This window comes from Catharus ustulatus, chromosome Z, assembly GCF_009819885.2.
Source record: "Catharus ustulatus isolate bCatUst1 chromosome Z, bCatUst1.pri.v2, whole genome shotgun sequence".
In the NCBI taxonomy this organism is placed as follows: Eukaryota; Metazoa; Chordata; class Aves; order Passeriformes; family Turdidae; genus Catharus; species Catharus ustulatus.
The window spans coordinates 29,516,480-29,533,100 of record NC_046262.2 but is presented as its reverse complement, the minus strand read 5'-3'; the positions used below and the strand labels follow the sequence as shown (position 1 = coordinate 29,533,100).

Genomic DNA, 16,621 nt, shown 5'->3' with positions numbered 1-16,621 from the left:
GAAGAAAGTGCATTTTAAGCAATGAAACACTTTCTGAAATTACTACTTATATTGTGTGAGAAAGTAGCAAACATGAGAATTAAGATAGATAAATTCAAATTTTCCTTGAAAATAGGTAAAACCTGAATCTGTATTCAAGGTTAAATTCTTAGTTTAGGACTTTAGGGAGCAGAAAATTCAAAGGAAGTACCTGGGGAACAAGCTGAACCCAGGTCCAGGGAAATGAGTACTCCATGCTTTTTTGCTGAGTAGCAAACCTCTTTAGGCATTATAAATTATAAATTAATAAAACTGGAAGAAAAATATCAACTGCTCTTCATGCTTTTAGGGCTAAGGAAAATGAAGAGGAGGAGATATAGTTTCTTTGGAACTTGCTGAACAGATCTTTGAGAAAGCCTTAAAATCACGTTGATAATTACAGTAATGTCACGACCATAAGGCGCACCGGACTATAAGGCGCGCTATTTTTTTGCAGCGAGGCTCCGCCCCCAGCTCCCCCCGCACTGTTGCTGGCCGAGGCCCTGCCTTACCCGGCAGCCATGGGCCCCCGGGCCCGCCTGTACCCGGCAGCGGCGGTGCTGCGAGCCACCGGGCCCACCTTCACTCAGCAGCCATGGTCCCCCGGGACTGCCTGGACCCAGGAGGGGCGGTGCTGCGGGCCCCTGGGCCCACCCCCAGCCGGCTGCCATGGCACTGCGAGCTCCCCCCACGGCTCACAGCTCACACTTCCGGTTTGGCAAATTTCGCAACTTTGTCCATCAGATGAGGCGCACCGGACTATAAGACGCACTTCCGGGTTCGAGGGAAAATTTTAGTCAAAAAGGTGTGCCTTATCGTCGTGAAATTACTGTACATTATCAGAACATATGTACTAATTCTGGTAGAAATAAACTCCAAGATGAGATCCCTCATTCCAGGGCTATATTGTCATACATTGCATAGCTTGCTGTGTAGCCCTTTTCAAAGCAAGTTCCTAAGATCACTGTTTCTTGTGGCCTTAATTTTGGAATACCTTCAATTAGAAAGGCTGAGAGTTACTATACATGGATCGCTGAAGTTACAAATGTGTAGCATATTTGAAAACCAGTCTTGCTTTTGTCATCCAAACCCTGAGTAATAGTAATTGCAGCATACCACCATGTCTAGTTCTGACTTAACATATTGATTAACAAGCCATGGAATCTGATCATTTAAGCATAAAGTGATTGAAAGAGGCTCCTGTATACAAGATGGAAAAGAAAATTCCACAGGAACACAAAATAAGCAGAACTTAAATATTGAATGGCACAGACTATTTACAAAAATGCCAGAAAACATAGAACACAGATATTAAATGTTTATTGAAACACCAAGATTAAAAAAATTGGACTAATTATAAATAACAACACAAATATATTCATGAAGATTGCTGAGTTTTTCTTTAATGGAGACACATCTTTTTGTACTTGCATTTACAGGGTCTTAAAACATCTTGATTATTGTCTAGGATTTTAGATTTCCTCAGATACACTTTTGTTAGATTGATCCGTATATAGCATACCTCCAAAGTCACTCAACAGTGAAGATGCTATACTCTAAATCAAAACCAAACTTAATAGAAGAAATTAATCTTCTCACTCTAGAAATTCTCTTAAGTTAATATAATAGCCTAAATTACCACAATGCAAAAATAGGCAAATTAAATCAGTTCCTATGGCTAGTCACTGAAAAAGATTAAATAAAACGCACTTGTTATCACTCAGTGGTACTGATGAAGTGCAAGACCATTATTTTCTCTTTGTCATTAGTTTTGCTTGTAGATTTCATTGAAAGTGATTGTCATGTTAGGTAGAATGATTTTATGCCTGAGGGACTTTTTTTATCCCAAATTCCTATTAATTTATAAATTTATAAATCAATAATTTATCTACAATAAGTATAATCTGCTAAACATAAGCTTTTTGTTTTATGTATAGTTACTTGAGACTGGGGTTTCAGTCACTTCATACAACCTAACCTCTAAAAAACAGACTTTCATATATCTATTATTTTAGCAAGGTTTTGAAATTCCAGTCCTAGCAATTTGTCTATGAGGAGGATTAATGATACTAGGTTTCTGAAAAATTTAAAAATTTATGCCTCTGTAATTAAAACTGGCTGGACATTTAGCATCAAGTGTTCTGGACAGATCAAATTTTGTGAATGTGCTAATTAACTCCTCAATGTATTGTGTTGAGTATCCAACTGATAGACTAACAAGAAGTTACTAAAGTGTTTCTCACAATAGTAATGTTAAATGTCAGCTTTCAGGCATACTATAACAACATTATATTCAGAGATTTGTATTGCCTTATTATTTTGAGTTCAACATGATTTTCTTGGGGCTGTCTTGTGCAAGGCAAGGAGTCAGACTTCAATAATCCTTGTGGGTCTCTTCCAACTCAGGTTATTCTATGATTCTATTGTTATTAAATAGGTTTTAAAAAAATCAAAAAACAACCATTGAGCATCACCACCGGTATTTTTCGGCTAAAGGATATGTCTTTCATACAGCAACATGAAAATTCTTCCTATTTGGTTTGAAATTAAAAGTATTGGACATTCATAAACATTTTATTTCAAGCTCATTAAAAAAAATTAGAACAGGTAAAGTTCTGCACATTACCTGGTTTTTAATTAGAATCTGCTTTCCATTTTTTTTCCTTCTCCGTTGCTCACTTTGTAAGTGAGCATTCCAATCTTTCCTTTGCTTATTACAAATCATTTAATATTTTATCAATTTTTCTCTCTTCAAGTCTGGACTGATCCTTGTTCTGTGGACCCCATTAAGTATATTCTAGTTGTGTCTTTCAATTCCATTTTTTTCCTCAACCTTACTTCACTGTTGATACCACGTTGCTGAACCATTTAATGAAATATGTTCCTTTATTTTTTCTAAAGTTAGATTGTCATTGTCATTCTTATGGTAATTGTCATTCTAATTTTTCCAAGCATCTCTTTTAAACTGCCCTGTACTAGTCACTATTTTCCACTGAGATATTTTTCTGCGTTTGACAAACTTCTTGGTTTTCATTTGCTCCTTTCCTGTTCCATAGTCTGCCACTGCAGCCTTTTTAATATTCCTCTTGCCCTTGTTCTGTATCTTGTCTGTCATTGTCTCCCATTTTGTGTTCAGGACTACCTAAATCCCTTTTCATTAAATTACCCCATTTCATCATCCAGATTTAAAAAGTACTTAAGCTTTTCCTAACTAGAGCCAAACAATATAATACAGAACCATATCTTATATCTTTTACCTATGGTAGACAGTCTTTTCAACGATACCTCATTGTAGTAGTAATCTGAGTTTAGTTTCTAGAAGGAACACAGGATTTATAGTTGCAATTTTAAGCCATCTGAGACATCACTAATACCTTCTTTTATATTTCTTCCAGTACCTACCAAACTATCAGAGCTCAGGAAATTATAATAATCACATGTAACAGAAGTATAAACAGAATAGGAGTTGCCTTTCAAAATGTGTTTGACAAAAAGGAAGAGTAGGCTTGAAGAATCTGTGGAAGCCTTTTTCTGCAAACTTGCAAACCATAGAAACTGAAAAACAAAGCCATCAGACAACTAAGTACAGGAATAATTTAATTCTCACCATGTGGGTGAGGAATACAAGAGCCAGCTGTCTGTATTTTGATCCTTACAAAGTAACCCCCTATTTATTCTATATTTATCAATAGGTATTGCAAGTGAAAGGTTTTACCCAAGGTTTTCCTCACTGCATATCCATCCATCTGCCTTAATACTGATCAGCAGTTGTCTTTCAGTCCATTTCATGTCAAGGGATTAAATGGTTCTTCTAGTTTGCTCCATGGTTTTGGGGTATGGCTAAATGTCCAATAGAGAGTCAATACCCTGGAATATCCTGGATTCTTGATTCTTGCTTCGTGAGTGGCCCCATAGCAGTTTGTATCGAACCCTCATTTTTGGTAAGCTATTTTAATATCCTGCTCCTAAGAAATTGTTTTTGTGTGTGTGAAGAACTTATTTAATAATTACAGTGTGTTTAATGGAAGGAAGTCTGAGCTGAAAACACCTAATGAAGAACTCAGTAGATACTAGAAGAACCTCTGTTCACATAACAGTGACCAGAAAAAGAAAATTTAGTTCTATCTAGTGAAATTAACTGAGAATGTACATACTACATACTACTACATTACTAAACTTTCTAAGATAAATGATAAATGCATGTCAAAGATCTTGAAATGCTTATCTTCTTAATAATTTCTGTGTGACAATAGCAAAGAAACATGGAATTATATTATCAGAATTTCCAAAACATCGTTAATTATTTATTACAAATGTGTATGCAAGTATGCAGCAGGCATCTTTACATGTCATTTAGACATCTACTTTTAATAATGGTTTGATTGCCTGTACAGTATTTATTGGAATCTAATATAGAAATCAAAAACATGTTGAGAATTTCATAAGGACATTCTACCAGTCAAAGCTCTTACTTGTGGCTGTGATTTAACCTCAGTCAGCAGCCAAGCCCCACACAACTGCTTACTCACTCACATACCAGCTGGATTGGGAAGAGAATCAGAAGAGTAAAAGCTGGAAAACTCATAGGTTGAGATAAAAGCAATTTAATATGGAAAGCAAAAGCTGCCCACACAAGCAAAGCAAAACAAGGAATTCAGTCATTTATTCAGTGCTTCCCATGGGCAGGCAGGGCCCTGTCACACATAATGATGACTCAGGAAGACAAATACCATTGCTCCAAATGTCTTCCCCTTCCCTCTTCTTCCCCTCACCTTATACATTAAGCATGATGACATATGGTCTGAAATATTCCCTTCGGTCAGTTTGGATCACCTGTGTCTCCTCCCAACCTTCCTTGAGCTGCACCACACACTGAAACAGAGGCAAGAAGTCTGTGAAGAAAATAAGTTCTACCCCAGCCACAACCAGCATACTTGTGTAGAAAAGTTGGCAGGATTTTAAGTGGAAAAGGTAGCTAAAATATATTCACATATGTTAATTTTAAGGGGAAAACAGCATAGATTATTGCTGAAAGAATTGTGGAGCACCAAGGGAAACATCAAAGCCTAATCAAAACACAGATTTTTAATTTAATTAATCAGATATTTTGTGAGGACTACCTTCATGAAAAGGTGTAGTTGTCATAATATAAATGCATAATTCCACTGTACTCTTTTCCCGAGAAAAAAGATAAAGTCCGTATCAACCAGGGAAGATAGTTCAGTAGAGCCTCAGTCAAGGTTGAGTTAAATTTTCCATGATGCTTATTCTCAGTGTGAGGTTTGGAAGAAAAGAGCAGATAAATAGAATCCACAAATTAAATTTAGCAATCCCATCCTGTTTGTAGTTACTTTACACAATGTGTTCAAATCTTGATTGGCTCGTTTAACTTATCTGAAGATTTTTTGGTGGTGATTGGAATAGTTGATGCACATAGGTCCTTTTTTTTCATTTACAGTTTTATTTTAGGATTACCCCTTCAGTCCCTTTGCACAGAAGTTGAGTAATACCACAATCCCACTGGTCTTTCTGCATGGCTTGCCCTAATATGCAGAGCTGGTCTAAAAAAAATTGTTTCTTTAATGAAAAAATGCAGGCTTAAATCCTAGGATTCCGCACTGGTGAGACTCTAATGTGTGGTCTAATGATAGTGGGGTAAACACACGTTTTTGTTTGAAGTTGGATTAGTGCAGGCAAACAGGTGCTAATCAGATCACAATAAACCAGTACTGGAGGGTGTTTGGAATTTTATGCCACGATGTTTTCAAAACATCACAGAAACTTTTAGTAGTTGGTTCAGTAACACTTCCTAAAAGCTTAACGTGTTAGTGCAATCCCATATGTTCGAATCTTCTAATACCAGCACCAAGGGGCATATCTCTAAGATGCTTTTTCAGGCTTTGGCAGGTACTGTTAATGCTGGTATTGCTAACAAAAAGCCTTGAATGTTTGGAGGAATGTGACTGTTTTAAGTAAATCTCTTCTGACTATGCTAACATAACCAGTTAGCAAAGTGAAAAACAAGATAATTTTAAAAAATAGCATAACACCATATGATATTCCATTTCCTAAAGTAGACTACTTACCTAATTTTTTCTTTTTGTGAATAAAAAATAGAACATTTAATAAAAAAATATACTTATCAAGGGCAATGATTTTCCAGTGGATTGTTTTATTTCACTTCTGTATCATTTGAACTGCTTCTTTTGCCATAGGCCTTACAAGTGCTCATTTCTTAATCCTTGCAGTGAGTAGGCTGGAGATGAATGCCTATCCTTTTTCACAGTGGGGGAAAAAACCCAGTACATATTCAGAAATAACACAAGTAAGGTTGAAAAATACCAGAATCTTCCTCATCCCTTCCCTTTCCCTGTCCTGAGAACAATCCAGCACCCTTCCTAACTTCCTTGGACAGATGAAAGCTCTGGAGAAGAAAAGACAGTGAAAGCATTTTAGTATGACAAGTATTTTAATATCACAGACATTCTAAATTTTCTCTGCTTTACCCACATGCATCTGTCCAGAAGTTACTGAGTTGCTGCTGTGTATTAAACTGTGCTGGGTGTCATCGCTGTAAAAAACCACTCTAAGGCTGTTTACTCTTCAGCTGTTCATCACTGTACATCTCATAAATATTTTCTTTTCTCATAGTCATTGTTCATTTACAGAAAGCAGAGAGGGATAAGATTGTTATTAGAATCTCAGATTGAAAAGATGTATAGTAGATTATCCTGCTTAAAATATTTAGTTCCTCTTAATATAAAAATATAGTAATAAGTTAATGTTCATGTTTTTCCTTGTATTTCATCTGTCTCAGCAGACTTAATAGTCTCAGCAACTCAGACCATGCAATCAGAGTAACTGACTGGGAGTACTTTCATTTCTAGACATACCTTTATTCTTAGAAGTTATTCATTTCAACATGTAGGGAATAAGGCTTGCAATGTTTATGCCTTGGATGTTTGATCTCTGTTTAAGGAAGTTGAACTGGACTCACTTGATTTAGAAAATTTTGGATGGCTTCTCTGTCTTTGATCAACTGTTGGAGTTGCAGAATCTACTGGAAAAAGAGTCTAGAAGAAAAGTTTATAAAGGCTAGATGAAAGAAACTGGTATAGCAAGACGCTCCTTGGTAATTTTGGTATTGAATGGTAATGAATGGTATTACACACATGGACAGGAGATATCACAAATAAAGAGGAGCTTGGATTTGCCTTCATATTCTGACCACAAAAATTTTCAAGGTTGTGAAAGTGCACATTCTGGAAACCTTACAGTTGAAGACCCTGGATATTTTATGTTGAACATGCTGAAGGCCCTGGATATTTTATACTGAAGAGCTCTCGTGTAATTGCTGGGATATATTCATGCAAGTGTACAGACAAAAGGTAGTGTCTCCATCTGTATGCTAATAGAGAAAGTGGTGGATGGGTAATGCTGGCTTTTCTTTTCTCTGATTCAAATTTGAGTGTCACTGGTTAGAATAATTTTGATAGCAAAGATACCATTATCCAGCTCATCTTTCTTCAACTTAATAGTGTTCTGTTAGCTCAGGTCTCTGATATTTTTCCTTAAATTTAGGTACTTGCATATGAAAACCTGGAAGTATGAACATGACAAGAACTAGCACACCATAGTTCATGTGATGGTGTGTGAGGTCCTTTAAAATTGGCTTGATAGGTTTTTATGTTAGAGTAGGAAAATACTGTGCTATATTATCTTTAAATTCTCCACGAGGTGTCAAACACAAGCAAATTGATACTGATCCACTTTCAAGTTTTGTCTTCAGTTAGAAACCAGTTCTGCACAGCAAACAAGCCCTTTCTAAACCCCGAACATTAGTTGCTGTAGTATATGCTTCTATTTTTCATAAGCATTAAAACTCAGATTATATCACTGAAACCATTATTGAAATTCAAAAACGTACAAATAACAAGTAATAGCAATATTTTGTCATGCAGGTTCAAATAATGAAAAGCACCTACTTGTGGTCTGATTAAATCCATCATATGTGTATAAAGCCATATTTGGTTGGCGCTTAGCCTGTGGTTCAGGGGATTATACCCCCCACTGGTGTGACTCAGGGCTGGATTATCTTTTGAAATCCTAAAAAGCTGCTATGACTGCACAGGGCAAGATTTATTTCTGGTAGCAGTCAGAAATCTGTAAAGGAACATAGGGAATGCTGTTACTTGATAGAATTGGTGTTCTGTCTAAGCCAGTATCCTGTCTCTGACAATGGCAAATGTCAGAAATTTCAGGGGAAAGTACGAAATTCCAATGTCAACAATAGTTCAGTAAAGTTTCCTCTCCAGCAGCAAGCAGTTAATGACTAGTTTAGCCTTGCTTTGTGACAATTTCAATTATTTTCTCCTTTATTCTTCTAGCTACCTAGAGAAACTAGTAGCTACATTTTTGCTTATATTCAGGGCTGTATGCACATTTCAAAGAAACAAAACCAGGCAGTATGACTAGCTTTTTCCTTTTTTAAGTAGTTTACACATATATGTTAAAAGATATTTATTTACCTTTAATTTAAATGTGTCCCTTCGTTTCACTAAATGTCTTTGGATAAAAGGATTTAAAAATGTGTTATTTAATGCTGTTTCATGTTTTGCACATCTACAACTTTCCCTTGACTTCATCCATCACAAAAAACTGGACTAGCAAAATACTCTAACACATTCCAGTTATTTCTTATTGGAGGGAGGTGGAAGGAAATTCTCACATCCTTGACATTTTTGCTGGCTGTCTCTGTTCCCTCTTGTGATGTACTCTTTTTTTGGTAGCCTGAGTAAAAGTAACTATTCTCTGGGATTTTTTTTTTAATTTGTTTTTGGTTTTGTTTTTTTAATTTAAATAAGAGGTAAGGCAGTAAAAATAGTTCCATGATTTTGCCACATTTTCTTCTAAGTTGCCCAGTGGACATACTGAGGCCTGACTTTGATTTGGCTAACAAATGGTTTCAGTTCAGCAGGTCTTCTGAAGACTGATGACTTTTTGCTGGGTGAAATAACCTGCCCCTCATTAAATTGTAATAATTGTCTGTAAGATTTTTTTAACAAATGCAATGTCTTTTCCATGTATTATCTCAAATTACAAATATGTTGGTGCTGATAATTATTTCCATATATATATTATCATGTCCTACAAGGCCTGTAATTTCCTTTGACCTAAGCTGTAGTTTGATATATTATTTGATCAGCACTCTTAGTGAGTCATTTTATCCATATGTATTTAGTTAATTGCTTATTTTTCTACCCACCCATGTTTATATATAATATACTCTACAAAGGAAAAGGAAATCTGACTGCTTGCAGCTGAGTCTAGTAAAAGAGCAATTAGGTTCTATCAGAGCCAGCAGCTGTCCGTAATGAATTCTGAATTAAAATTATGAGTGAAGAAAATAATCCAGCCATCTGCAGGAAATGTGAAAATATTTTTATAACCCAATAACTGAATTCTGGAAAGGGGTATCTCTGAGATTTCCCAGCTGTACCTACATTAAATTCCGGAATATCCATAGACACAGAGTATGCTGGAACACATTGCATCAACTTGGCTACCCGGCATGTTTGGCTAACTTCAAACAGGCTGTATTTTTGTCTAAAGTAATCAGCATGAAAGTCTCTTTAAATCCTCTCCCCGTGTCTCTAGAAGTAAAATGCAGCTTTAAAAATAGTCCTGTTATCTTTTCATGGAGGCTTTCCAATCAGTATTCTGCCCTGAATATTAATCTTTCTTCATTTTTCATACTTTTATAGACTTAATTCAGGGTCTCATCAGTTATTATCAGATTTTGTCAGTGACTGCTGTTCCAAGTAAATTCTGCATTGTGGCGTCTATATTTTTCACATAAATTTTAAAAACCATTTTTAATGTCATAATACTATCCAAGCTCATTTTACAGCTACCTTGAAACTTCTACACTAAAACTCCCATTATTTCCATTATAACTTGCTCACAGTTTTTTGCTCATAAGTTCAAAATCCTGAAAAAAAAAAAAAGAGATTAGTGTCTAACCTCTAAATGACAAATTGGGATTAAGAAATGTGACATCCTTAGTGTTACTAGCCTTTCACAACCTGTTTTTCTGTGTTACAGAGAATTCATGTTGGTATAAAGATTGCAAAGGTTAAGAAGTGTTGTAATGAGTACCAGTAACTAAGCTCTTCAGCGGTCAGTGGAGTATTGTCAGCTATTAAAAAGGGTGCTTCTTATTTTCACTGCTTGATCTAAAAGTAACAGGATTAGCCTTCATATGAGCTCATCAGAGAATCCTCAGATTTTTTGAACTCTTTTGACTACTGTGTAGCATCTCACTGCACTAATATTGTATGGCAACCAATTCAGTTTAAACCAAATCTATAGGTGGAAACATCAAGTTTGTGTCATTGTCTCAATGTATCCTCTAGGTGAATCAGTTTTCGATTGAAAAGGAAGAAACATTCTGAGATGGAGGTCCAACACAATAGGTCAATAGGTCCCCTAATAAAGTCGTATCAACTTCAAGTTCAGGACTAATTTACTGGTTATTTCCAAATTTTCAGAGTAGGGGAAGGGGAGCAGGAGACTGAGAAAAAAAAAATTTAAAAAAATATTTGTAGACAGATTCATTAACGGCTTTGAACTGTGATTGGAACTAAAAAGAAAAAAAAAAAAAAAAAAACAAAACAATGTAAAAGTGTGGACTAAAGAGTGAAGAGTCCTGGTGATAACATCTTCCTTTTACTTCATACCTACCAGAAGAAGTCATGTGTCTGGATGACAACTTCAGACTTCATCACTGTTCCATCAGTCTAAAACCCAAGCAGAAAAAGTCCCAAGGGCAGCTGCTGTTAAGCAAAGAAGAAATTGTTAGCTACAACAGTAATACAAGAGGACTCTGAAACTTGAAATCATTCTAGTGGCTAGAAAGTACTTTCAAGGTCTTCCAGTTATCCAGTACTACAGAACACATTTCTTCCCACAATTTTTAATTCATTTTCAGATAGCATCAGTTCACCTTCTGTTACTTGCACCAATAGGCTAATAGATCTTCTCCACAAAAATTTAATCAAAGCACCGAAAGAAATATTCAAAAGTATGAAGCTATTTCTTAAAACATGCCACCCTAAGAATGCAAAACAGGTTGAACTGCAAAGAAAGCAACAAATAGTTGTTAGCAGCAAGCAGCATAATTTCTGTTCATTGACTTCTCTGCTGTGCTGTAATCTTCCTTTTTATTTATTGATGATAAGATCACATGTACTTCCTCTGTTACATTAGCCAGAAATATAATTTTCTGTATTTACTACAGCTGTTCAGGAATAGATCTATCTTTAATTGAAGGTAAAAAGTTACAGTGAGATGTGTTCTTAGGATTAACCTTAAAATACTTTCTTCTTCTAAACTATTTCAGTCAATTTTCGATCATTATTTCTTTAGTGGATTGCATAATGTCAAAAAGGCATTGTACAGTACAAAAAATGTATAGTATTTACTGAAACAACAAGTATCACAGAGATGATATATTGAGGATAATTTCTCTGATGATAAATGCAGAAATCAGTGCATTCATATATAAGATTGTATTTAGAGAAGTAAGAAGATAAGAATATCTGAGAACTGAATTAATTTTAAAATAAAAAATCACAGTAAATCCTTGTACACAGAGAATATTGTACAGAGGAATAAAGTTTATTTTAATGTCTTTTCTTTATATATCTGAGTAATTGAAGAAATCAGGTAACATAGCAATTAAGAAAGGTGTATATATAAAAATCCTCTGAAAAGCAGGATTATGGCATGTATTGTTATATATAATCAACAATCATTTCTGCAGTGAAACGATGATAAGAAAAAAAAGTGGTATGAAATAAGGTTGATGAACTTTTCAGTTATGTATAATTTCTGCTATTCTATCTCATAAGGAGAACAATAAGACATGTTTTTTCACCAACAATTGATGATTTCAGGAAAGAAGCAGGTAGAATAGTTATGATAATTTGTCCCTTTCAAGAAACAAGAAGCAAGTATCAAAATTAATGGCATCCATTTTCAATGGTGTAGTTCCTAAAGGTGTCAAGTACCTGGAGGCTGAAGTGTTGATTCAAAAGAAGAGTTCTAAGATGATCTGATTTACAGCTGGGAAATTGAATGCTTTATGCCTTTTGTAACTATGTAGGGTGACAACATCAAATTTAGACATTGCATTTCAATTTCTATCCCAGGACATGACTAGAATGTTAGTTTGCAGAGTCCCTATCCAAATTCCAGTGAAATCTAATAAAAGGATTTCTGTAGGGGAAGTTGTGCCTGTAACATGTTTGTTAATAACCCTTAATTGATCCTTTCCTCTCTGAATTTCTTTCTGTCATACATGATATTCTGTAACAATGTGTTTCACAATTTAATTATGTACTACTTTAAAAATTACTTCCTCTTTGTTTGAAATTCTCATAATAAGAACAAGTAATTTTCATTTCATCTTCTCTATGTAACATTAATTTATGACTGGTGAGAGGATTTGAAATGCTCTAATGGAATGTCATTGTTGGAAGGTTTGTTGAACATTAGTAATGCTACATTTTTAGCCTGCATGGAAAATTCAGCTTTTAAAATTATTATAGTAAACAATTATTTCGTGTACATGGGATTTGTTAGAGTTTTGGGGGTTTTGATTCTCTATGTGTTAATATTTGAGTTTGTTTGTGTTCAAGTTGCAATCTCGTAAGACAGCTTCTTATCCTTGATCTCTCCAGAGCTGTACTTTGGATTAGATGAAGAACAAATTTACTTCCTGAATATAATTATACTTTTGCAGGTGCACATTACAAAAAAATATGGGTTTAAATCTGGGGCAGTTATATTAACGGTAATACTAGAATTCTGAGAATGTGCAGACTGAAAGGAAAAATCTTATTAAAACTCCATAAAGGAATAAAGATACAAGGCTGGCTTTTGGGTTGTCACTGTTCCATGCTTTTGACTACTACTTATGAAAACTAGGCAGAGTTATAGACTGAACTTTATCTGCTTATAGTGAAATATTCCAATTTTTCCAATTATTTTTTTATTCCATGTTCTTTTTCAGACATTTTATGTGACTTCAGTGATAAATATGGTTGCCTCCATGCATAGCCTAGGGATGAAGAAAATTCAGTCACTGAAGTCTTTGGTAAAGCACAACATCCAAAAAAGTGCTGAACACCATTCTTGTCTGGTATCCAACCATAACCACACTAAGAAGGAAAGAAAGTCACTGTACACTTGCAGATAAATTCTCAAAGATCTTTTATAAGCTGCTATATAAGTCTTGAATTAATCCCATATCTCTTCTAAAACAAAATTTCAATTTGCATCTTTGCACAAGGTCTTTATGTTATTTTGATCCGATGTTTCTTTTCAAAAGGATGTTCAGTGGTTTTATGAGGGGCTTTTTTGCTGCTTCCTGGCTAAGGGGGTGATTTTCTGCTCTAATTTCCTAACCACAAAATGTGAAAATAATCTAAATATTGCTCTTGTCAGAACTACTACAGAATTTCTGTGGGATTGAAATCTAATCAATCATTAGAAGTTCCTCAATAAAATCCAGACCTTTTTATATATTTCCCCCTATCACAAGCAATTTCATGTACTTTCAGTTTATAAATGCAAGCTTCATTCAATCTGAAACAGTAATATTCAATAAAATTTTCCCCTGATATGAGTCAAAAATGTCCTACATGATTTTTGGTCCATATTTTACTGTCTTTGCTTCCAATTAAATGATCTGTGAATACTGGTAATTACATTGCCTTCCTTTGCCAAATCACTGAAGTATCTGTAAAGGGTCATCATTTAAGCAGCTACAAATTAATCATAAAAGCCAACCTTTAACACATTCATACAGTGATTTGAATTCAGAATGTCCCCCTTATGCCTCTTCATTTTCCTTTTTTGAATTGTAGCTATTGTAGCTGTATTGCATCACAGGACATTAAGCATGTTTCAGCTCATGGGACTGAGTCAGTCATGATTTTAGAAATTGAAAACAAATGTTATAATACTGTAGATTACAATATTTGAAGCAGTAACAGTTTCCTAATAGGCATGCCTATTTAATGGATATCTAGGTTTTCAGATTGAAAATTTAATAGTTATTTGCATAACTGAAATGAAAATTCTAAGTTTTGACAGCAACACCAGAAGATGCAAACTAAAAGGGCAAGAAAGTTAATAACAAAAGTAGAAATAATTTGTGAAATTATTCTTATTAGCTGAATTATCATGGTTAGCAGATGAATACAGGCATTTTTTTTATATATATCTCAGTGGCTTAATAGTAAGGATTCAAACTGTGTGGCTTCCCAGCAGTGTATCACACTATATTGAGAAGGCTGCGTGATAGTAGAAGAGAAAGAGAAATGGGATGAAAAATTAGGATAGGATAGTTTCTTTTATATAATAAGCTATTTTAGTTTGGAGTTAGAAGGTATTGGGGACAGGAAGGGCACATTTCAAAGAGAAGTTGAAATCTTCATAGCACTGATTCCATTTCTATATGGAAAGTCAAAAGACTAGTTTGGTAGACACACAGCTCATTTATAATGGGCAGAACTAGAATGTAGTGGGCACCTTAAAAGAGTAAAAATATCTTGCTGAATAAAATGGTCCAGAGAGATGTGTGTCGAGAGCCCAGTGAAGCCAAATGCCTCCATAAATGTGTCAACCCCTTCCTTACCATGAAATGAGTGCATAATAATGTGGTTGGATCTGCTTTCATGATCTTCCCAACTTCTGCATAAACCTGTAGACTAGGCAATATCTTCTGTGCTAGAGTATGTTAATAATTATTACTGTCTGAGTTTGCTCATGGAAAAAATAAATGTGCAAATGATAATAAAAGACATGAAAAACTGTAAATGCTCATTCCAGCTAAAGGTGCAAGCTTATAACTGGCTTGTGATTTTGCAGTTGTGATCTGTAACTGTGGCCTTTTTCATGATCAATCTGAAAAATGGCATATCTAGTTGGAAACATGAATTTGGAAGAACAGGAGTTTAATACATTATGGGAAGAAGAACCATATTCTGGATTACTGAGAAAATCTGCGCTGCCAAACTTCCCTAGTTCTCACTTGGCCCACACTTGTTAAACTGATAAAAACTGAATGTGAAGAGTAGTCATTGAAGGAATAGTTTAAAACTTGGTATAAAAATGTGTGCTACTTCTTTCAATTTCCATTACAGGAAGAAAAAATACGCAAAGAAAATCACAATAGCGAGACAGCTTTTTGGGGTTTTTTGATCTATTTTACCAATGTTAATGTCAGCAGATTTTCCTAAAATGCAGGGGTTTTATTAGACAAGGTAAATGAACTACAGTTTAGTTAGGATAGCTATAATTTTCTTTCTCTTTTTTTTCCTTCTCTACAACTCCCACTGATGAATATCACTGATAGGTTAATTTTCTTAAATTCAGAATGCTGGCTAATTGTTGTCAAAGCGGCATCTAAAAAACTTGAGATTGATGCATTTGGTCTGTTAGCAGATTTCCTCAGCTCTTTGAAGAGGATCTGCTGCTTGGAGGAGTAATCCATGGCAAGAATACATGATTAACAATATGTAAATCTGCTATCTTAGAAAGAAAACTTACCTCATGTTAAATAAAATAGCTTTCTGTTCTGTACTTCCTTCTGATTTGGTTACAAGGAAATTCAGTTTGCTGGTAATTGGAAAAGATTCTTAAGGTGTTATGAAAGAAATAAATGTTCAACCTTGAGTATTGATTTCAGGTTGGACTTAATGATATTTAGTATCTCTGGAAAATAAAGAAATTGTGAGAACTTTTGGCTTTTATATAGTTTTCTTCTAGCGTCTGAGTTATAATTATTTTTTGTTTCTTTCTATTTTACTCAAAAAAGTGCAGTTCATGGGGTTCTTAAATATTCTTAATTTAGCTAATCTCAGATTCTTGAGAGTTTATAAACTGTTGCTTACTATACTATGTACTTAATTTTCAGTCACTAACTGAAAAAAGTTAGGCATTTAGACAGCCTGAAACTATCGTTCATTGTTACAGGCATGCTGTGATCCTGGACAGAAAAATGGTGTACAAACCCCATTAAATTTCACTTGGACTTTGTTTAGCTACATGTATGCTAGTAGTTGAAACAAAACTTAATAAAGTTCAGTCATTCACGTGACTACCAAAAGGTGATGTGATTTGATTCAGTGCAGCTGGCATCCAAACAGTTGGATTCTCCCTAGCCTACAGCTTGCACAGCTATCTAGTCATGGGTCTATATTGCAAAGTATAACAGTATGTCCTAGCCAAGTGAAACAGAAGAGGACAGAACAAGCTGTGTTAATAGAAGTCCCATCAGCAGGGTTGGGAGATGGGTGGAAAGTTTACCAGCAAAGTATGATAAAAATATGTAAGACTCCTTTTCTGTTAGATTCTTGTTTTCCAGTAAATGTACCTCTGTAAGGAGAATAACAACAACAGCATATTAAATGACTTAGAAATCACACTAGAAATAAAACTTGAATTCTTACAGGATTCATCATCTCCAGTAATTTATATTTTTAAGAACATACATTTGGGGAACATGTTGCAAGATGTTTTATTTCTGTTTTAG

The 16,621-nt window shown here is 34.9% G+C and overlaps 1 protein-coding gene across 50 annotated transcripts in view; it reads left to right on the top strand.

The window, feature by feature from the left end:
• The window catches only part of PTPRD (protein tyrosine phosphatase receptor type D), a 1,216,292-nt gene that overhangs the window by 1,181,042 nt on the left and 18,629 nt on the right, over positions 1-16,621 (top strand). The window lies entirely within an intron of this gene.